General features: G+C 42.0%; 1 protein-coding gene and 1 long non-coding RNA gene across 2 annotated transcripts in view; one reads left to right on the top strand and one right to left on the bottom strand.

Moving 5' to 3' along the window:
- LOC140719571 (uncharacterized) lies at positions 1-24,644 on the bottom strand. The gene is made up of 3 exons (XR_012096952.1): positions 24,324-24,644; positions 11,627-11,709; positions 1-686 (listed from the first exon to the last, which is right to left on the bottom strand). It is a non-coding gene; the product is annotated as an uncharacterized lncRNA (long non-coding RNA).
- The window catches only part of LOC140719490 (zinc-binding protein A33-like), a 29,225-nt gene that overhangs the window by 3,641 nt on the left and 772 nt on the right, over positions 1-24,812 (top strand). The gene's annotated exons all lie outside the window — the stretch shown is intronic.

The following is a 24,812-nucleotide window of genomic DNA, read 5'->3' as shown; positions in this document are numbered from 1 at the left end:
TCAAATTTAATGTCAGAAAAATGTATACAGTATACATCCTGAAGTGCTTTTTCTTTGCAACCATCTACAAAAACAGAGGAGTGCCCCAAAGAATGAATGACAGTTAAATGTTAGAACCCCTAAATTCCCTCCTGCACGTAAGCACCAGCGAGCAGCAATCCCACTCCCCCCACCGGCAAAAATAATGCGCACCCGCTACCAGCACTCAAGCGTGAGCTAAGCGATAGCAAAGACACAGACTTGCAGTTACCCCAAAGACTACATTGTTCACCCGATAGTTCGACACACTGCAGGCTCTCTCTCTCCTAATAAGGGAGAAAGAGGTGACTCCATTTTTCCAGCCATAAGAAGAGATAACGAACAAATTGCTGGATTACGATATTAAAAGTCCGTTACGTTGCCTTTTCTGAGCTCTGTGCCTGGAGATCACAAAGATCCCCGTCCCCAGGAACCCAGCAGATGTTCCGACTCCCCCAACGACACACGGGTCTCCTGTGATGACATCGACCCTAGATTCACCCGTCTCCAGTCGATTGGGATCCTAGACTTATGAAAACATGCTGAGATCGTGGGCTGAGACTTTAGTATGTCAAATAGCAGCTGATTGTGGAACCCCGAGAGCGGGCCCCATCTCGCAAAGAACCGTAGTCAGCATGTAACTCCAGGTCAGGGTCTTCAAAAGAACCCTGAAAGGGAAAAATAAAGATATTAAATATGGAAATAGAGCTGTTTCCGAAGATGCAAGCAAAGGAATTGCGGTTGGGAGTCATAATGACTTCGCTCTGCCTCCTTGGTATAGTTAGACACAAAATATGGCTGTAATAATAGGGCTGAAGGGGAACTAGAGACAATAAGACATAGGAACAGAATTAGTCTATTTGGCCCATCTTAGAACCTCCTTTGAACCCTCTCCAATGTCATCACATCTTTTCTCAGATCAGGAGCCCAAAACTGTTCATAATACTCGAGGTGAAGCCTCACCAGTGCCTTATAAAGCCTCAGCAACACATCCCTGCTCTTGTATTCTAGATCTTGTGAATCGAATACTAACATTGCATTTGCCTTCCTCACCACTGACTCAACCTGCAAGTTAACCTTTGGGTTGTTCTGCACAAGCACTCCCAAGTCTCATTGCATCTCAGATTTTTGGATTTTCTCCCCACTTGGAATACGGTTTGCAGTTTTATTTCTACCACCAAAGTGCATGACCATGCTTTTTCCAATATTGTATTTCATTTGCTCCTTTCTTGCCCATTCTCGTAATCTGTCTAAATCAATCTGCAGCCTACCTATTTCCTCAACACTGCCTTTCCTTCCACTAATCTTATATATTTTATTTAATTTTTTAAAGAAGGAATACAATGACTCATTTAATACAACAATTAATACATATTGGAAAAAAAATTTAGTTCAAATGCATTAATAAGTCCGTGTGAAAAAAAGAACCCCTATCCCAACACCATCTCCCTGCATATGAGAAAAGGAAGGAAAAAAAACATAAAAGACAGAGGAAAGAAAGGAGAGAAGAAGAAAGAAAGGAGAGAAAATAAAGAAAAAGAAGAGTTGGCATCCAGCTGTCAGAGTCAGTTTAAAATACAATTAAAGAAACTAGCTTATAATAAGGGATATATTAATTTTTAAAAATTAAAATAAATAGATTAAACAATCTGGGCATTTAAGTAATCCAAATATGGTTGCCAAATCTCAATGAACATAGTGTATCCATTCCTAAGGGTATAAGTAATCTTCTCAAGGAGAATACAACTTTGCATTTCTTAACGATCGATATGTACAAGGGAATTGGATTTCCATGTTACTGCTATGCATTTCCTGGCCACTCACAGCGCAATTTTAATAAATTTGAATTTTTTTCCTGGGGAGGTTAACTTTCAAAACTGCTAAGTTCCCCAGAAGAATCAATTCTGGGTCTAGAGGGAAATCCATCCCCAGAATCTTTCCCAGTACCTCCCCCAGATCCGTCCAAAAAGACGTCAGTTTCGTACATAGCCAGGTGGAATGCACAAAGGTACCAACATCTATGCCACACCTGAAACACTGCCCAGATGCCCAAATTACAATGTCCAAATCCGACTCCCATCTCCCTCGATCTGTATATACCAAGCTTTGGGCATTGATCCCGGATTAAAGAATACATATCAGAAATAAATTTAGTTGTATTCCCCTTTCGAATTAGAATCTCTATGTCTGTGCACCTTGGTAGGGCCAGTGATGGACCCAAACAGTCCCTCAAAAAAGATTGTAATTGGAGATAGCGGCAGAATGTATTATTAGATAAATTATATTTATGTTTAAATCCCTCAAGAGACATAAATTGCTTCTGCTGATTATAACAATCTCCAATGTGCCTGATACCTTGTTGATAACAGGTGACTAGAAATTTACTACCCAGAGTCACGGGTGTTAATCTGTTCTGAGATAGAGGCGTCTTTGAGGATATTCCTTTTTTTAGACCCATAAATTGTTTAATTTTTCCCAGATATAAATTACATGTCTCAGTAGGGGATTGCTTGTTTTCTTTTTAATTAATTTGGAGTCCCATTTATATGTAAATTCTTCCTCCATCTCTTCTCCTACCATATGTAAGCCAATTGTAACCCAAGAAGGAATAGTCGTCTCACCAAAAAAAAGCAATAAAACATGCTTGTGCAGCTAAATAATATTTTTAAAAATCTGGTAATTTTAACCCTCCCAATTTATAGTCCCAGGTCTTTTTTTCCATGGAGACTTTAGATGTTTTACCTGACCATAAAAATAGACGAATATGTCCATTGAGAATCTTTAAAAAATTTTGGGTAATGGGTAAAGACTGAAAAAAACACTGAAGTCTTGGCATTAGCCTCATTTTTATACAGTTTACCCTGCCCATCAGTGTGACGGGAAGGTTTATCCACCTACGTAAGTCCTCCTTGACATTCTGCAGCAAGGGGAGATATTTAAGTTTATAAAAGTCATCCAAATTACGATTAAACTTAATCCCCAGATATTTCATGTTGAATTTAACTCATCTAAACTGAGTGCCATGTTGATATTGGGCATAGTCTCCTCTACCTAAAGGTACAATTTCACTTTTATTCCAGTTTATTTTATATCCCGGGACTATACCATAATTATGCAGCATGGCCCTAAGTCTTACCGGGTCAGCCAAATATACTAAATGTCATCAAGAAATAAATTAATTTTATATTCTTCCTGGGCCACTTTAAACCCCTTTATGTCTGGATCCTGTCTAACAGCCTCAGCCAATGGCTCTATTGCCAGAACAAATAGAGCTGGAGATAGTGGACAACCTTGTCTACTAGATCTATGTAGAGAGAAAACTGGTGAAATCTGACCGTTTGTAATTATTTTGGCCTTAAACTGATGGTAAAGTGTTCTTATCCAATTTATGAATATTTGGCCTAGACCAAATTTTTCCATTGTTTTAAATAAAAAATCCCATTCAAGACTATCAAAGGCCTTTTCAACATCCAAAGCCACTGCTACAGTTGGGTCCACCTTTGTCTTAGCTAAAAGTAATATAGTCAATAGCCTGCCAATATTATCAGATAATTGTCCATTTTTAATAAATCCTGTTTGATCGGATTTAATCAATTTTGGCAGATATCGAGCTAATCTATTAGCCAATGCCTTTGCTATAATTTTATAGTCCGCATTTAAGTGAGATTGGCCTTTAAGATGCTGGTTTTAGCGGATTAAGAATTGACGTAAAAGGATTCTGGTAGAGTATGGGTCTCCTCAGCCTGATCAGAACCCTCATAAAAAAGAGCATTAATTGGTCCTTAAATTCTCTATAAAATTCGGGGGGAAACCATCATCTCCCGGCGATTTATTAGCCTGTAATAAGCCTAGGGCTCTTCTAATTTCATGCCTAGAAAAGATCAATTCTTCCTGATCCTGTTGACTCAATTTGGGAAGTTGTAAATTAGACAAGAAATCATCAATTTTCAGGGAATCACCCACTGATTCTGATTTATATTGTTCCGAATAGAACTGCTTAAAAGTATCATTTATTTCTTTTGGCTTATATGAAATCTTACCTTCCCCTGTTTGAATCGCATTTATTGTTCTGGAGGTTTCTTCCACCCTCAATTGCCAGGATAGTACTTTATGGGTTCTCTAATTCATAGTATTGTTGTTTTGATTTTAGTATCATTTTTTCTATTCTATAGGTTTGCTTTGTGTTATACTCTCATTTTTTATTTATTAATTTTTTTATAATTTTCCTTAGTTGTTGAATTCTGACAATCTTTTTCTAATTGTGTTATTTCTTTCTCCAATTCATTTAATTCTGGTACATATTTATTTTTTATACCTTTAACATATCCAATTATCTGCCCTCTTAAGTATGCTTTTAATGTGTCCCATAATAAGAAATTATTGGCAGTAGAGGATGAGTTCATCTCACAGAACAATTCTATTTGGGCTCTAATAAAACTGCAAAACTCTGGTCTTTTCAACAGCAAAGGATTAAAATGCCATCTATATAACGTTTTTTGTTTATCAGGCATTTCAATTGCTAAAATTAAAGGTGGATGGTCCGAGAGTAGTCTAGCAGCATATACTGTTTGAATGATTCTACTTTCTAATTTAGCTGATCTTAGAAATAAGTCAGTTCTGGAGTAGGAATCATATTGTTTTGAATAGAAAGAGTAATCTCTTTCCCTTGGATGCTGCCATCTCCAAGCATCTGCTATATTCAAGTCCTTCGTGAAGGCCAGGGTGGTTTTTGTTGCCTTGATCTTCACGACTTTTTTAACTGAGCTATCTAAAACTGGATCCAGACAAAAATTGAAATCCCTTCCAATTAAGATATTTTCATATCCTTGAGCCACTTCTAAAAAAATATTTTGGATAAATTTCTCGTCGTCATAATTGGGGACATATAAATTCAGAAGTGTCCAGGACTCTGAATGTATTTGACAGTTGACCATAACAAATCTCCCGGCCGGATCTATGATAGTACCCTCCACCTTCATTGGTAAATTCCTCCCTATCAATACTGCCACTCCTCTGGCTTTAGAGGATGCTATTACTTGACCAACCCACCCTCTCTTTACTTTGTTATGTTCTGTCACTGTAAGATGAGTTTCTTGAAGAAAAGTAATATCAATATGATTTTTTTAAGGTATGCCAGGACCTTTTTCCTTTTTATTGGTCCATTTATCCCATTAACATTAAGACTTAAAAATTTAATTGCTCTATTCATAGTTATCAGATTTTATTCGTTGATAAATCCTGCCCACAAAAAAGGTATAAATTAATCCCACTTCTTTGAGTGACTCTGAGATATTTGGTGCCATTCTCAACAGAGTATAGAAAATAGAAAGGAAACCAAAGAGGAAAGAAAATTAAAAAAATAAAGAAAAAGAAAAGGAGAAAAACCCTCTCAACTGGTGCTGCAAGTCCACGGTGCCTTAACCCCTCTTACTGTGGGGTCCGATAAACATCACACTAGAGATGGACATTCTTTAACATATAGCATAATTAATCTTTTTTTTAAAAAAGAGAATGAAAAAATTATCCACTCCCCCAGTAACTCCTTAATTAAACATCTGTAAAAATAAATTATATTCTACACCCATTATTAGTAAATATCTAACATAATCTCTAATATTGAAAGTAAATATCATTAATATAGCAATATATCCAAATAAAGAAGAGAATTCAAAGAAACTTATTAAATATAACCCTAAATATTGTAACTTAATACATATCCAGCATACCAAATATTAAACATAAGATGATATCTATATAATCAAAGCTATTCATGCTAGTTATAACAAAATTAGATGAACTATATCGTTCCTAAGTAGTATAATTCAAAAACACCATCCATAATCAATATTTTAAATCATAATAGTCTTTATCCATAATCATATAGATTCAAAGTTCAAGATTATAATGTTGTCAAAATTAATCTATATTAATAAAGAAAATCAAATAATTTTCTTCATATATTTTGTCCAAGATAAATCTTTCTAGGCTTGTTCCAGAAGAATATTCTGAATCACGATGTCTCAGATATTTTTTGATTAAAGTTTATCGCCTCCTGGGGTTTAGTAAAAAATTTCCTCCTTCCATCCAACAGAGCAATTCTCAGCTTTGCTGGATATAATAAAGAACAATGAAGACGTTTATTCTTTAATAAACTCCTTGTTAAGTTGAAGTCTTTCCTTTTTCTTAACAACGCCACACTAATATCCGGAAAGAAAAATATCTTTCCCCCTTCAAACTCTAATAGGCCATTTCTCTCTCTGGCCTCTATTGTTGCAGCTCATAATACTTTTTGTTTATCTTGATACTTCAAAAAGTGTACAAGTATAGAGCACGGCCTTTGCTCTGCAAGTGGTCAGGGGATTAAAGTCCTGTGGGCTCTTTCTATAATGAATTCTTTGTCAAAATGCTTTTTCCCCAGAACTTTGGGGATCCATTCTTGAAAGAAAGTTACTGTGTCTCTTCCTTCCAGTCCCTCTTTTAAACCCACTATTTTGATATTATTTCTTCTGCTATAGTTTATCCATTATTTTTACTTTCTCAGTCCTCCAGGAATCTTTTTCTTTTTCCAGGCTTTGTAATCTATTCACAACATCCTTCGTATTATTTTCTAAGTCCTGGGTTCGCAAATATAAAGATTCCAAAGTCTGCTTCATTTCCTTAGATCCTTGCATGATAAGATCTAAGTGACTCTGGAATTTGTCCATCCTACCGGTTAAAGTTCAGACTGTACCGTCCAACTCATGAACCGCGGCCGCAGGTCACCGCGTCGCACTGCTGCCGTCCTCAGGCCTTCCACAGGCTCAGAGGAACGATCCGACGAGCAGGCCTCATCACCCTTGCTCCCGTGACTCTCAACTCCAGACGCTCCCGGGAGTGGAAGGCCGGCAGTGATAGCGCCAGTAGGATTTCCACGAGTTTCCCTTTTAACTATTGCTTTTATTAAGGTTATATGAGAGCCTTATAAACAGGTTGTAAAGAGCTCTTTGTAGGAGTTATTCAGGGAAGCGCCCGATCAATGGCACGACATCACATGAACCCCCACCAATCTTCGTATCATCTGCAAACTTGGCAACAAAACCATCTAAATCATTGATATTCAGCATAAAAAGAAGTGGTCCCAACACCGACCCCTGTGGAACACCACTAGTCACTGGCAGCCAAACAGAAAAGGATCCTTCTATTCCCACTCTCTGCCTCCTACCAATCAGCCAACTCTCTAAACATGTCAGTAACTTTCATGTAATACCCTGGGCTCTTAACTTGGTAGCAGCCTCATGTGGCACCTTGTCAAAGGCCTTCTGAAAGTCCATTTATACAACATTCCCTTCATCCATCCTATGTGTAATCTCGTCAAGGAATTCCAACGGGTTTGTCATGCAAGATTTTCCCTGAAGGAAACCATGCTGACTTTGTCCTATCTTGTGCTGTGTCACCAAGTACTCCATAACCTCAATCTTAACAATTGACTCCAACATCTTCCCAACCTCTGAAGTCAGGCTAACTGGTCATAATTGTCATTCTACTGCCATCCTCTTTTAAAGAATGGAGTGACATTTGTAATTTTCCAGTCGTCTGGCACCATGCCGGATTCCAATGATTTTTGAAAGATCATTTCTAATGCCTGCACAATCTGTACCACTGTCTCTTTCAGACCCTGAGTGTGCAGTTCATCTGATCTGGGTGACTGATGTACCCTTCGGGCTTTCAGCTTTTTGAGCACCTTCTCCCTTGTAAAATTAACTGCACTCACTTAGTTCATCTGCCACCTACCTGGCCTCCGTTATTATTTCTCTGGCCTCAATTTCTAGCGATCCTACATCCACACTAATCTCTCTTTCATTTTTACATACTTGAAAAAGTTTTTACTATCCACTTTGATAATGTTTTCTAGCTTGAAATTCTCTATTTCATCTTTTTTCTCCTGATGATTCTTTTAGTTGTGCTCTGTAGTTTTTAAAAGCTTCTTAATCCTTTCTTCCCGCTAATTCTTGCTTTGTTTTACAGTATGCCCTTTCCTTTGCTTTTACATTAGCTTTGACTTCCCTTGTACCATTTTTCCATTTAATTATTCCTTTGTTTTTGGAATACATCCATCCTGCACCTTCTCATTTTCCCAGAAACTCACTCCATTGCTGCTCTGCTGTCATCCCTGCCAGCATCTCCTTCCAAAGTATTTTGGCCAACTCATTTCATATCACTGTAAATTCCCTTATTCCACTGTATTACTGCTATGTCAGACTTTACTTTCTCCTTATTAAATTTCAAGTTGTAGTCAATCATTTTGTGATCACTGCCTCCAAAGGGTTCTTTTACCTTAAACACCCTAATCGCCCTAAACACCCCCAGTTCATTACATAACACCCAATCCAGTATTGCTGATCCCCTCGTAGGCTCAACGACAAACTGCTCTAAAAAGCCATCTCACAGGCATTCAGCAAACTCACTCACTTGAGACCCATTTCCAACCTGATTTTCCCAATTGTCCTGCATGTTGAAATCTCCCATAACTGTCATAACATTGCCCTTTTGACACTCTTTTCCAGATTCTGTTGTAATCCATGGTCCACATCCCAGCTACTATTGGGAGGCCTGTATATACCCTTCCAGTTTCTTGACTCAACCCACAAGGATTCAACATCTTCCAATCCTATTTTACATCTTTCTACTGATTTAGAAACATAGAAAACCTACAGCACAATACAGGCCCTTCAGCCCACAAAGCTGTGCCGAACATGCCCTTACCTTAGGAATTATGTAATTCTTTACCAGCAGAGCCACGCCACCCCCTCTGCCTACCTTCCTATCCCTCCGATACAACATGTAACCTTGGACATTCATCTCCCAACTGTAACCATCCTTCGGCCACAATTCAGTGATGGCCATGACATCATTCCCAACTATCTGTAATAGTGCAAGATCATCCACCTCATTTCTTATCCTCTGTGCATTGAGATATAACACTTTGAGTACTGTATTTGCTACCCTTTTTGATTCTGTGTTCCTAAAGTACTGATACTCACCCTGTTGGCTGAGACTATGTCCCATCACATGCCTGCCCTTCCTGACAGTCTGAATGTAGGCTATCTTTGGTTTGTTACCATACTTTCTATCCTGTCCCTTCACTCTGGTTCCCACCTCCTGCCAAATTAGTTTCAACCCTCCCCAACAGCTCTAACAAACCTGCCCACGAGAATATTCGTCCCCCTCGAGGATTTTGGTCTGAAATCCTTCGGCAGGACTTGAGGGAAAAAGCTGAGGAGTAGATTTGGAAGGAGAGAGAGAAACACCAGGAGATACGTGGCACGCCTTAGGCTCGCTCAGCTGGCTGCCGTCTAGGGGGAGCAGCCTTTGGCTCCACCAAACTGGGTAATCAGCTTGTGTGGATGCTGTGTGATGTCCCTGCCTCACCAAATAACAGACAGTACACCATATGCGATTAAATGATTACACTTTATAGATCTTACTAGAGCTAAGTGATTAATAACAATACAGTATATATGAAGGAAAAGAAAATAAAGAAAAGGCGCCAGCTTACAGCATCACCCCCTCACCCCCTCGCGCCGACTCCCCAAATGCCCGCCAACAGTAGTTTACAGACTCAGAAGAGAGAATAACATTAATCCTAATTGGTTAACAAATGAATACAATTCTCATTAGAAGTAATTTTAACCCAAACAAACTGCGAGAGAAAGCACTTATCATAACAAAGAAGCATTCCTACTTTTAACAGAACAAAGAAGCCATTTTGATTAACATACACAGTTTCAAAAGAGCCCCCTTACACAGGGATGAAGCAAAGTGCTAGGAAGTTGATTGGTGAAAGAGACAGAAGGCCAAGGAAGAAAGAAGAAAGTGGAGGGGAGGAGCACCAGAGGGAGGAGATGGGTGGGCGAGGAGATAACATGAAAGAGGGAAAAGGGATGGGATGGTGAAGGGGGGAGGTGGAGGCATTACTGGATGTTTGAGAAATCGATGTTCATGCCATCAGGTTGGAGGCTACCCAACTGGAATATAAGATGTTGTTCCTCCAGTCTAAGTGTGATTTGATCATGATGGTGGAGGAGGCTATGGATGGACATTTGGGAATGGGAAGTGGAATTTAAATGGGTGGCCACTGGGAGATCCTGCTTTTTCCGGCAGATGGAGCATAGATGCTTGACGAAGCAGTCTCCCAATCTATGCTGGGTATTACTGACACACAAGAGGCCACACCGGGAGCACCGAACACAGCATATGACCCTAACAGACTCACAGGTGAATTGTCACCTCACCTGGAAGGACTGTTTGGGGCTCTGAATGTAAGTGAGGGAGGAGGTATAGGGGAAGGTGAATCACCTTTCTGCTTGCTAGGATAAGTGCCAGGAGGGAGATCAGTGGGGAGGGACAGATGGACAAGGGAGTCACGTAGGGAGCGATCCCTGCGGAAAGCAGAAAGTGGTGGGGGGAGGGAAAGATGTGTTTGGTGGTGGGATCCCGTTGGAAGTGGCGGAAGTTTCAGAGAATTATGTGCTGGACGTGGATGCTGGTGGGGTGGTAGGTGAGGATAAGAGGAACCCCATCCCTGGTATCGTGGCAGGAGGATGGGGTAAGAGCAGATGTGATCCCTAACATCCTCAAGGACTTGGGAGTCCTTGTGCAGAACACCCTCAAAGTTAACTTGCAGTTTGAGTCTGTGGTGAGGAAGGCAAATGACATGTTAGCATTCATTTCAAAAGTTCTAGAATACAAGAGCAAGGATGTGATGCTCAGGCTTGATAAGGCACTGGTGAGGCCTCACCTTGAGTATTGTGAACAGTTTTGGGTTCCCCATCTTAGAAAAGATGTGCTGCCATTGGAGAGGATCCAGAGGAGGTTCACATGAATGATTCCAGGAATGAAAGGGTTATCACACAAGTAACGTTTGATGGCTCTGGGTCTGTACTCGCTGGAATTCAGAAGGACGAGGGTGGACCTCATTGAAACTTTTCGAATGTTGAAAGGCCTAGTTAGAGTCGAGACTCTAAGACAAGAGGGCACAGTCTCAGGATAGAGGGGCGCCCTTTCAAAACACAAATGCGGAGAAATTTATTTCGCCGAAGGATGGTGAATTTGTGGAATTTGTTGCCACATGCAGCTGTGGAGGCCAGGTCGTTGGGTGTATTTCATGGACATGGCATCAAAGGTTACGGGGAGAAGGCTGGGAACTGGGGTTGAGGAGGAGAAACAAAACAATCATTCATCATTGAAAGGCGGAGCAGACTCGATGGGCCAGATCATCTAATTCTGCTCCTATGTCTTATGGTCTTGTGCTCTAATATGGTCTTCAGGGAGCTGGAGCCAGATGCACTCCACACAGATGGTGTTCACTGGGTGACTCTGGGTCTCCCAGGACTCCAACATGTGGCATGAAGAACACACAACAGACATTTACTACATGAGGTACAGTAAGAGGAAAAAAGGAAACTTTAACAGAAGCTTACCCAGAGCCAATGCCTCTTTGGAGCTGAAGCCTCCTTTGAGCCAAAGCCTGACACTCCTACTCTCACCACTGACCTATTTCCAACAATGGCCGCCCCGACAATGACTGCTCCACTTGCCCCTTCTGTACTTTTAAACAAGTGTCACCAACCTGCTGGAAACCTCGTCACTGTGCCCTGCTCCTGCCACTAATCGGGCCATCGGAATTGAAGTTTATTCTGGCACCAACCCCACCTGTTGGGAAGCATCACAGTCACATGGTCAGCTGGAGATGTCAAATCCCTGAACAGACCAACACAGGGGGCAACATACAACCCATACACAGCACTGTTATGTGAACCACTGCATCCTGATCCCATTCACACTGGACAAATACGCCACTGCACGAGTTTGAATCCGAACACAGTAGCTCTGGAATTAACGTTCAATGAATGACATTAAATGGGATAAAATCTGGTATCACTGTGGTGACTGGGATTGTCAGAAAAATAGACCAGTCCTTTGAGCCACTCACCCTGCCTGACCTGTCCGTGACCGCAGTCTGATTGACTCAGCTCTGCCCCCTGCTGGACTCGCCAGTCTCAGTGTTGTTATCAAACCCCCACATTGAAGCATCATCAGACTGATCGGACACCAACCAAGTCAAGTCAGGACTACTCAAGTCACTTGTATTGTCATTTCAACTATAAGCTGCTGGTACAGTCACAGTAAAAGCAAAACGTTTCTCCAGGACTCTGGTGCTACATGAAACTAAACAAAGCCACACTAGACTATGGGAGACAGCACAAGGATACACGAGACTACGTAAAACCAACATAAAAACTGCACTAGACTACAGACCTGCACAGGACTACATAAAGTGCGCAAAACAGTGCAGGGCAGTACAATAATTAATAAACAAGACAATAGGCACAGTAGAGGACGAATTACAATATCATAATAAATGATGTAGATGTCAGTCTAGACTCTGAGTATTGACCTTGGTGAACAATGGGAGAAGATCATATCACCAGCCTGGCAAATCTCCCTCACACACATGCACAAGGACAATTGATAGATTGTAGTCAGAGCCTCAGCATGGCATATTATTAGTTCCCTACACGCACGCACATGCACACACGATAAATACCCAGACGCACCAGCAGACTGAGACACATCGTCAGACACACCGACACAAATTTACATTTAAGAATGAAATCTGCCACCTTTATCCAATCTGCCTGTTTCTGTGGCACTGAACTGACGTCACACCAACAGTTCACAGACAGACTCCAGGGTGAGATTCCTCAGGAGGATGATCTGGGAAGGGGTTTGGTAGATGTTGAACCCATGGCCCAACTCATCCATCCGTGCTAAGATGTCTTCTTGAGTAAGTCTCATCAACGTGTGTTTGTCCCGTATCCCTCTAAACATTTCCTATCCGTGTACCTGTCTAAATATATTTGAAAATATTTTAATTATACTATAGACCATAAGAGTAAGATATAGGAGCAGGATTAGGCCATTTGGCCCATTGAGTCTGCTCCGCCATTTCATTGTAGCTGATCCAATTTTGCTCTCGGCCCCAATCTCCTGCCATCTCCCCCATATCCCTTCGTACCCTGACCAATCAAGAATCTATCAACCTCTGCCTTAAATATACATAAAGACTTGACCTCCACATCAGCTTGTGGCAAAGAATTCCACAGATTCATCACTCTCTGGCTAAAGAAATTCCTCCACATCTCCTTCCGAAAAGGTTGCTTCCCCATTTTGAGACTGTGTCCTCTGGTCTTAGACTCTCCCACCAGAGAAAACATCCTCTCCATATCCACTCTATCAAAGCCTTTCACCATTCAATAGGTTTCAATGAGATCACCCCTCATCTTTCTGAATTCTAGTGATTACAGACCCAGAGCCATCAAACTCTCTTCATATGACAAGCCATTCAACCCTGGAATCATTTTCATGAACCTCGTTTGAACTCTCTCCAGTTCCAGCTCATCCTTTCTAAGATAAAGGGCCCAAACCTGCTCACAATACTCCAAATGAGGCCTGACCAGTGCTTTATAAAGTTCAACTTTACATTCTTGCTTTTATGTTCTAGTCTTCTGGAAATGAATCCTAAAATCACATTTACCTTCCTCACCACAGACTTAATCTGCAAATTAACATTCAGGGAATCCTGCACAAGGACTCCAAAGTCCTTTTACACCTCAGTTTTTTTAATATATTTTCTCTTCACTTAGAAAATAGTCAAGTCTTACATTTCTTCTACCAAGGTTCATGACCATACACTTCCTGACACTGTATTCCATCTGTCATTTCTTTGCCCATTCTCCAAAACTATCTAAGTCCTTCTGTAGCTTCGCTACTTCCTCAAAAGTACCTGCCCTTCCACCTATCTTCATATCGTCTGCAAACTTTTCAACAAAGCCATCAATTCTTTCATCCAAATCATTGACATACAATGTAAAAAGAATCAGTCCCAACACAGACCCCTGTGAAACACCACTGGCCACTGGCACTCCCACTCTATGCCTCCTGCCAATCAGCCACAGCTTTGTCTATGCTGGGATCTTTCCTGTAATACTGTGGGCTCATAGCTTGTTAAGTAGCCTCATGTGGCACCTTGTCAAAGGCCTTCTGAAAATCCAAGTACACAACATAAACTGATTCTCCTTTGTTTATCTGGCTTGTTATTTCTTCAAGGAATTCCAACCAATTTGTCAGGCAAGATTTTCTCTTGAGGAAACCATGCTGACTACAGCCTATTTTATCATGTGCTTCCAAGTACCCTGACAACTCCTCCTTAATAATCAACTCCAGCATCTTCCCAACCACTGAGATCAAACTAACTGGCCCAGAGTTTCTTTATTCTGCCTCTCTCTTGAACAGAAGACAATTTTCTAGTCTTCCAGAACCATTGAAGAATCTAGTGATTCTTGAAGGATCATTGCTAATGCCTCCACGATCTCTTCAGCCACCTATTTATAGCCACCTATCCACCTAGTATAGGAGCAGGGATGTGATGTTGAGGCTCTATAAGGCACTGGTAAGACCTCACTTGGAATACTGTGTGCAGTTTTGGGCTCCTTATTTAAGAAAGGATGTGCTGACATTGGAGAGGGTTCAGAGAAGATTCACTAGAATGATTCTGGGAACGAGAGGGTTAACATATGAGGAACGTTTGACCACTCTTGGACTGTATTCCTTGGAGTTTATAAGAATAAGGGGGGATCTCATAGAAACACTTCAAATGTTGAAAGGCATGGACAGAGTGGATGTGGCAAAGTTGTTTCCCATGGTGGGGGAGTCTAGTACGAGAGAACATGACTTGAGGATTGCAGGGCGCCTATTCAGAAGAAATGTGAAAAAATTGTTTTAGCCAGAGGGTGGTGAATCTATAGAATTTGTTGCCACAGGCGGCAGTGGAGGCCAAGTCATTGGGTGTATTTAAGGCAGAGATTGATAGGTATCTGAGTAGTCAGGGCATCAAGGGTTATGGTGAGAAGGCGGGGGAATGGGAGTAAAGGGGAGATTGGATCAGCTCATGATGAAATGGCAGAGCAGACTCGATGGGCCAAATGGCTGACTTCTGCTCCTTTGTCTTATGGTCTATTTCAGATCTCTGGCATGTACACCATCTAGTTCAGGTGACTTAGCTACCTTAAGATCTTTAAGTTTCTCAAGACTTTTCCATCTATAATGGCAACTTCACACACATCATGTTATGCCCCCTGACATCTGGAACTTCCACCTTACTGCTAGTCTCTCCTACAGTGAAGACTGATGCAAAATATTTCTTCAGTTTGTCCACCCTTTCATTGTCCCCCATTACTACCTCTCCAGCATTGTTTTCCAGCAGTCCGATAGCCACTCTTTCCTCTCTCTAATCCAGAATTTAGGACCTCAGGGGTACCAATTTTTGGATTGCTGCCTGTGCCGTGCGCCAGTGAGGGTAGAAACAGGATGATTTGGCAGATAAATGTGTAGCTGAGAAGTTGGTGCAGGGAGCAAGGCTTCAGGCTCGTGGATCATTGGGATCTCTTCTGGGGGAGGTTTGACCTGTTCAAAAGTGATGGGTTGCACCTGAACCCAAGGGGGATCAATATTCACGCGGGTAGGTTTGTTAGAGCTATTGGGGAGGGTTTAAACTAATTTTGTAGGGGGGTGGGAACTGGAGTGAAGGGACTCAGGATAGGACGGATGGTAAAAATGGTAATGATAGCCTGCAGTCAGACTGTCAGGAAGGGCAGGCAGGTGATGGGGCTCAGTTGCAGCCAACAGGCTGAGTATCAAAACATTAGGGATGCAGAATCAGAAAGGATAACAAATACGGTACTCAAGGTGTTGTATCTAAATGCACGTAGTATAAGAAATAAAGTGGATGATCTTGTTGCACGATTACAGATTACCAGGTATGATGTTGTAGCCATCACTGAATTGTGACTGAAGGATGGTTGTAGTTGGGAGCTAAATGTCCAAGGTTACACATTTTATATCGGAGTGATAGGAAGGTAGGCAGAGGGTGTGGTGTGGCTCTACTGGTAAAGAACGGCATCAAATCAGTAGAAAGGTGTGACAGAGGTTTGGAAGACATTGAGTCCTTGTGGGTTGAGTTAAGAAACTGCAAGGGTAAAAGGACGTTGATGGCAGTTATATACAGGCCTCCCAACAGTGGTTGGGAGGTGGACCACAGATTACAACAGGAAATAGAAAAGGAGAATCAAAAGGGCGATGTTATGGTAGTCATGGGAGATTTCAACATGCAGGTCAATTGGGAAGATCAGTTTGGTAATGGATCTCAAGAGAGTGAATTTGTTGAATGCGTAAGAGATGGCTTTTTAGAGCAGTTTGTCATTGAGCCTACAAGGGATCAGCTATACTGGATTGGCTGTCATGTAACAAACCGGAGGCGATTAGGGAGCTTAAGGTAAAAGAACCCTTAGGAACCAGTGATCACAGTATGATTGAGTTCAACTTGAAATTTGATTGGGAGAAAGTAAAGTCTGATGTAGCAGTATTTCAGTGGAGTAAGGGAAAGTACAGTGGTATGAGAGAGGAGTTGGCCAAAGTAAATTGGAAGGAGCTGCTGGCAGGGATGTCAGCAGAGCAGCAATGGTGTGCGTTTCTGGGGCAAACAAATGAGGAAGCTGCAGGACATGAGGATTTCTTCCAACAATGAAGAAATACTCAAATGGTAAAATAGTACAACCATGGCTGACAAGGGAAGTCAAAGCTATTGTAAAAGCAAAAGAAAGGGCATACAACAAAGCAAAAATTAGTGGGATGATAGCGGATTGAGAAGTTTTTAAAAACGTACAGAGAGCAACTAAAAAATCATTGGAAGGGAAAAGATGAAACGTGACAGTAAGCTTGCTAATAATATCACAGTGGATGGTAAAGGTTTTTTCAATTATGTTAAAAATAAAAGTGAAATAGGTCCTTGAGTGGATATAGGACTGCTAGCAAATGTGGCAGGAGAAATTATAACAGGGGACAAGGAGGCGGCTGGTGAAGTAAATGACTATTTTGCATCAGTCTGCACTGTGGAAGACACTAGCAGTGTGCCCGATGTTGTAGTGTGTGAAGGAAGAGAAGTGAGTGCAGTTACTACAGTGGCATGCAAAAGTTTGGGCACACCTTTTCAAAATTTCTGTTGCTGTGAATAAACAAGTAAAAGATGACCGGATTTCCAAAAGGCATAAAGTTAAAGATGACACATTTCTTTAATATTTTAAGCAAGATTACTTTTTTTAATTCCATCTTTTACAGTTTCAAAATAACAAAAAAGGAAAAGGGCCCAAACCGGAAGTTTGGACACCCTGCATGGTTAGTACTTAGTAACACCCCCTTTGGCAAGTATCACAGCTTGTAAATGCTATCTGTAGCCAGCTAAGAGTCTTTCCATTCTTGTTTGGGGGATTTTCCCCCATTCAAGCTTTTAATTCTGTGAGATTCTTGGGCCGTCTTGTATGCACTGCTCTTTTGAGGTCTCTCCACAGACTTTTGATGAGGTTTAGGATCGTTACCCTGTTGTAGAAGCCATCCTCTTTTCATCTTCAGCTTTTTTACAGATGGTGTGTTGTTTGCTTCCAGAATTTGCTGGCATTTAATTGAATTCATTCTTCCCTCCACCAGTGAAATGTTCCCTGTGCCACTGGCTGCAACACAAGCCCAAAGCAGTTAACAGTTGGAGAGGTGTTCTTTTCATGAAATTCTGCACTCTTTTTTTCTCCAAACGTACCTTCACTCATTGCTATTTTAAAAGTTCTATTTTAACTTAATCAGTCCACAGGACTTGCTTCCAAAATGCATCAGGCTTGTTTAGATAGATAGATAGATAGATAGATAGATAGATACTTTATTCATCCCCATGGGGAAATTCAACATTTTTTCCAATGTCCCATACACTTGTTGTAGCAAAAACTCATTACATACAATACTTAACTCAGTAATAATATGATATGCATCTAAATCACTATCTCAAAAAGCATTAATAATAGCTTTTAAAAAGTTCTTAAGTCCTGGCGGTTGAATTGTAAAGCCTAATGGCATTGGGGAGTATTGACCTCTTCATCCTGTCTGAGGAGCATTGCATCAATAGTAACCTGTCGCTGAAACTGCTTCTCTGTCTCTGGATGGTGCTATGTAGAGGATGTTCAGGGTTTTCCATAATTGACCGTAGCCTACTCAGCGCCCTTCGCTCAGCTACCGATGTTAAACTCTCCAGTACTTTGCCCACGACAGAGCCCGCCTTCCTTACCAGCTTATTAAGACGTGAGGCGTCCCTCTTCTTAATGCTTCCTCCCCAACACGCCACCACAAAGAAGAGGGCGCTCTCAACAACTGACCTATAGAACATCTTCAGCATCTCACTGCAGACATTGAATGACGCCATTCAATGTTCCTTTGCAGACTTCTGACACTGAATTTTATGGTGAGGACGCAGGGAAGGTTTTTTTCTGATGACTCTTCCATGAAGGTCATATTTGTGCAGGTGTCGCTGCACAGTAGAACAGTGCACCACCATTCCAGAGTCTGCTAAATCTTCCTGAAGGTCTTTTGCAGTCAAACGGGCATTTTGATTTGCCTTTCTAGCAATCCTATGAGCAGTTCTCTCAGAAAGTTTTCTTGGTCTTCCAGACCTCAGCTTGACTTCCACCATTCCTGTTAACTGCCATTTCTTAATTACATTTCGAACTGAGGAAACAGCTACCTGAAAACGCTTTGCTATCTTCTTATAACCTTCTCCTGCTTTGTGGGCATCATTTATTTTAATTTTCAGAGTGCTAGACAGCAGCTTAGAGGAGCCCATGGCTGCTGATTGTTGGGACAAGGTTTGAGGAGTCAGGGTATTTATAAAGCTTTGAAATTTGCATCACCTGGCTTTTCCTAAAAATGACAAGTGAACAAGCCATAGCCCTAACAAACTAATTAAGGTCTGAAACCTTGGTAAAAGTTATCTGAGAGCTCAAGTCTCTTGGGGTGCCAAACTTTTGCATTTTTTTCACTCTAAAATTGTACAAAACAGAAATAATACACTAATCTTGCTTAAAATGTTATAAAGAATGTTTCATCTTTAACTTCATGAATTTTGGAGATCAGTTCATCTTCTGCTCACTAAACTATTCACAGTAACAGAAATTTTGACCAGGGGTGACCAAACTTCTGCATGCCACTGTATTATAAGAAAGAAGATGCTCAAAAAGCTGAAAGACCGAAAGGTACAGAAGTCACCCGGACCAGATGAGCTGCACCCTAGGGTTCTGAAAGAGGTAGTGTTAGAGATTGTGGTGGCAGTAGAAATGACCTTTGGAAAATGATTGGAATCTGGCATGGTGCCAGATGACTGGAAAATTGCAAATGTCACTCCACTGTTTAAAAAAAGGAGGAAGGCAGCAGAAAGGAAACTATAGACCAGTTAGCCTGACCTCAGTGATTGGGAAGATGTTGGAGTCAATTGTTAAGCACGGGGGTGATGGAGCACATGGTGACACAGGAGAAGATAGTATAAAGTCAGCATGGTTTCCTTCAGGGAAAATCCTGCCTGATGAATCTGCTGGAATTTTCTGAGGAGATTACAAGTAGATAGATAAAGGGGCCAAATATACAAGGTGCCACACATGAGGCTGCTTCCCAAGTTAAGAGCAAATGGTACGACAGACAAGTTACTAACATGTTTAGAGAATTGGCTGATTAGTAGGAGGCAGTGAGTGGGAATAAAAGGATCCTTTCCTGGTTGGCTGCCAGTGACAAGTAGTGTTCTGCAGGGATCAGTGTTGAGACCACTTCTTTTTATGCTGTATATAAATGTTTAGATGATGGAATAGATGGCTTTGCTGACAAGTTTGCAGATGTTACAAAGATTAGTGGAGGGGCAGGTAGTGTTGAGGAAACAGGTAGGATGCAGAAGGACTTGGACAGATTAGGAGAATGGGCAAGAAAGTAACAAATGAAATACAATGTTGGAATCTGCATGGTCATTCACATTGCATATTGGTAGAAGAAATAAATGTGCAGACTATTTTCTAAACAGGGAGAAAATCCAAGAATCTGAGATGCACAAGGACTTGGGAGTCCTTGTACAGAACACCCTAACGGTTAACTTGCAGGTTGAGTCAGTGGTGAGGAAGGCAAATGCCATGTTAGCATTAATTTCAAGAGGTCTAGAATACAAGAGCAGGGAGGTGATGCTGAGGCTTTATAAGGCACTGGTGAGGCCTCACCTTGAGTATTGTGAATAGTTTTGGACTCCTCAAGATGTACTGGCATTGGAGAGGGTCCAGAGGAGGTTCACAATGATGATTCCAGGAATGAAAGGGTTATCATACAAGCAACGTTTGATGGCTGTGCGCCTGAATTTCAGAAGGATGAGGGGGCATGTGGAAAACTTTCTTCAGTTGAATTTGTTGCCACATGCAGCTGTGGAGGCCAGGTCGTTGGGTGTATTTAAGGCAGAGATTGCTAGGTTCTTGAATGGACATGGTTTCAAAGGTTACGGGGAGAAGGTTGAGAACTGGGGTTGGGAAGGAGATTAAAAAAAAGGATCAGCCATGATTGAATGATGGAGCAGAGTCGATGGGCCCATGGTCTAATTCTGCTCCTATGTCTTATGGTCTTTCACCCTTGATGTATCTGAAGAAACTTCTGTTAACCTTTTTAATATTATTGGCTAACTTAATTTTGTATTCTATTTTTACCTTCTTTATGACTGTTTAGTTGCCTTCTGTTGGTTTTAAAAGTTTCCCAATCCTCTAACTTCCCACTAATTTTTGCTCTATTATATTCCGTCTCTTCGGCTTTTATAATACTACTTCTTTGGGATGTAGAAACATAGAAACATAGAAAGCCTACAGCACAATGCAAGCCCTTCAGCCCACAAAACTGGCGAACATGTCCTTACCTGAGAATTTAACTAAGGTTACCCTTAGCCCTCTATTCTTCTGAGATCCATGTACTTACCCAGGACAACCCTATTGTATCCGCCTCCACCACCATCGCCGGCAGCCCATTCCACGCACTCACCACTCTCTGCATAAAAAAACTTACCCCTGACATCTCCTCTGTACCTGCTTCTGAGCACCTTAAAACTGTGCCCTCTCGTGTTAGCCTTTTCGGCCCTGGGGAAAAGCCTCTGACTATCCACAAGATCAATACCTCTCATCATCTTATACACCTCTATCAGGTCACCTCTCATCCTCCATCATTCAACCTATCCAGGCAACATCCTTGTAAATCTCCTCTGCACCCTTTCTATGGTTTCCACATCCTTCCTGTAGTGAAGCAACCAGAACTGACCACAGTACTCCAAGTGGGGTCTACCCAGGGTCCTATATAGCTGCAACATTACCTCTTGGATCCTAAATTCAATCCCTTGATTGACGAAGGCTAATGTACCGTATGCCTTCTTAACCGCAGAGTCAACCTGCGTGCAGCTTTGAGCATCCTGTGGACTCAGACCCCGAGATCCTCCACACTGCCGATAGTCTTAACATTGATACTATATTCTGCCATCATATTTGACCTACCAAAATGAACCACCTCACAGTTATCTGTGTTGAACTACATCTGCAGCTTCTCAGCCTAGTTTTGCATCCTATCCATGTCCCGCTGTAACCTCTGACAGCCCTCCAGACTATCCACAACACCCCCAACCTTTGTGTCATCAGCAAATTTGCTAACCCCCACCCTCCACTTCCTCATCTAGGTCATCTATAAAAATCACGAAGAATAGGGGTCCCAGAACACATCCGTGAGGCACACCACTGGTCACCAACTCCATGCAGAATATGACCTGTCTACAACCACTCTTTGCCTTCTGTGGGCAGGCCAATTCTGGATCCACAAAGCAATGTCGCCTTGGATCCCATGTCTCCTTACTTTCTCATTAAGCCTTGCTTGGGGTACCTTATCAAATGCCTTGCTGAAATCCATATACACTACATCTACTGCTCTACCTTCATCAATGTGTTTAGTCACATCCTCAAAAAATTCAATCAGGCTCGTAAGGCACAACCTGCCTTTGACAAAGCCATGCTGACTATTCGTAATCATATTATGCCTCTCCAAATGTTCATCATTCCTGCCTCTCAGGATCTTTTCCATCAACTTACCAGCCACTGAAGTAAGACTCACTGGTCTGTAATTTTCTGGGCTATCTCTACTCCCTTTCTTAAATAAGGGAACAACATCTGCAACCCTCCAATCCTCCCAAACCTCTCCCATCCTCTGATGATGCAAAGATCTTCATCAGAGGCCCAGCAATCTTCTCCCTCGCTTCCCACAGTAGCCTGGGGTACATCTTGTCCGGTCTCGGTGACTTATCCAACTTGATGCTTTCCAAAGCTCCCAGCACATCCTCTTTCTTAATATCTATATGCTCAAGCATTTCAGTTTGCTGTAAGTCATCCCTACAATTGCTAAGATCCTTCTCCGTAGTAAATTCAGAAGCGAAGTATTCATTATGTACCTCTGCTATCTCCTCCAGTTCCATACATACTTTTCCGCTGTCACACTTGATTGGTCCTATTCTCTCACATCTTATCCTCTTGCTCTTCACATATTTGAACACTAACTTGTGGTTTTCCTTAATCCTTAAGGCACCAAGGCCTTCTCATGGCCCCTTCTGGCTCTCTCAATTTCCTTCTTAAGCTCCTTCCTGCTAGTTTTATAGTCTTCTAGATCTCTATCATTACCCAGTTTTTTGAACCTTTTGTAAGCTTTCCTTCTTGACTAGGTTTACAACAGCCTTTGTACACCACGGCTCATGCACTCTACCATCCTTTCCCTGTCTCATTGGAATGTACCTATGCAGAATTACGCTCAAATATCCCCTGGACATTTGCTGCATTTCTGCCGTACAGTTCCCTGAGAACATCTGTTCCCAATTTATGCTTTCAAGTTCCTGCCTGATAGCCTCATATTTCCCCTTACTCAATTAAACACTTTCCTAACTTGCCTGTTCCTATCCCTCTCCAATGCTATGATAAAGGAGATAGAACTGTGATCACAGGAGATAGAATTGTCTATATCCTGTGCCTTCTGAATTGCTTCCCGAAGATCCACCCATTCCTGCTCTGCCGATGTCCCTGGCAATGTTCTTTTCCAATCAATTCTGGCCAACTCCTCTCTCATGCCTCTGTAATTCCCTTTACTACATTGTCATCCTGATATATCTGACTTTAGCTTCCCTGCAAATTCCAGGGTGAATTTGATCATATTATGATCATTTGTCCCTGAGTCTTGTATCTTAAAATATCAATTAATTCTAATCAACACCCAATCCAGAGTAGCTGATCCTCTTGTGGGCTCAACCATGAGCTGCTCTAAAAAGCCATCTCATAGGCACTCTCGGAGTTCTCCCTCCTGTAATCCCACATCAGCCTGATTTTAACAATCTACCTACATACCCGTTGACCATGGTAACATTGCCCTTTTGCCATGTATTTTCTATCTCCCATTGTAATTTGAAGGCCAAGTCCTTACTGCTGTTTAGGGGTCCCGGGGAGAAAGTACAAACTCCTTACAGATGGTGTCGCAGTTGAACTCTGGAACACCTCAAGGTGGAATAGCAATGCCTTATCCAATAATAACCCGTTGCTCATGCTTTGTCCAAGATTACAACGAGATCTTGATTAATTTGGACTCTGGGCCATTGGATGGAAATTGATTACAATTCAGAGAGATGTGGGTGTTGCATTTTGGAAGGCAAACCAGGACAGGATTTACACAGGAATCAGGAGTCCTGGAGAGTGTTGTGGAACAGAGAGACCAGGAGGTGATTGCCTTCATCAGTCAGAATACTGAGTACAGGAGCTGGGGCGTCACGTTATGAGTATACAAGACATTGGGAAGGCCACATTTGGAGCAGAGTAACACACAGACTGCTGGAGGAACTCAGCAGGTCAGACAGAAGCTCTGGATATGAATAAACAGTTGATGATTTGGGCCAAGGTTTTGTGTGTGTTGCTTTGGATTTCCAGCATCTGCAGATTTCCTTGTCTTTATGATTTGGATCACACTGTCCAGTGCTGGTGATCTTTCTACAGGAAGGATGTCATTAAACAGAGAGGGTATAAAACAGATTTACAAGGATGTTACTGGGACTGGAGGGTTTGGGTTATAAGGAGAGGCTGAATATTCTGGGTCTTTTTCCTGGAGCTCAGGAGGCTATCAAAGGAAACCATAGAGGTGGATACAATTACAATGATTTAAAAGACATCTGCACGGGTACGTGGGTGGGAAAGGGTTAAAAGGAATAATGGGCAAATCCAGGTAAATAGAACTAGTTCATTAAAGCGAGTTGGTCGGCACGGATGAATTCTGCCTTACCTCCTCTTTAAATGCCTCCAGTGTTTACTCACCCCATCCTCATCTGGATCTAGTTGTTGCTCCACCCCTTCCTCACACCCGTTTCCACTGCTATCTCCCGTCTTTCTTTCCGTTCGTGAGGTAATGTCTCGGCTTGAAACATCGACTGTACATCTCTCTTAACACATGCTGCTTGACCCTCTGAGATCTTCCAGAATTTTGTGTGTGTTGATCGGGAAAAATCCGCTCTCCATGTCGAGGAAAAATCTTGGGAAAATACTGATTGTCCATGCGCTGTGTTTGGGTAAAACCCCGGGAAAGGGGCCTGTCGGCCACCCGACTGTGCCTGAGGCCCAGCGGCCTCTCCCCCGATCCCGGGGGACGCGCTGCCCGAGTCTCCCCCCGATCCCGGGGCCGCGCTCCCCGAGTCTCTCCCCGATCCCGGGGACACGCTGCCCGAGTCTCCTCCCGATCCCGGGGACGCGCTGCCCGAGTCTCCCCCCGATCCCGGGGACACGCTGCCTGAGTCTCCTCCCGATCCC

This window comes from Hemitrygon akajei, chromosome 2 (assembly GCF_048418815.1).
Source record: "Hemitrygon akajei chromosome 2, sHemAka1.3, whole genome shotgun sequence".
NCBI classification, from domain to species: Eukaryota; Metazoa; Chordata; class Chondrichthyes; order Myliobatiformes; family Dasyatidae; genus Hemitrygon; species Hemitrygon akajei.
This window is presented reverse-complemented; position numbering and strand designations above follow the sequence as displayed.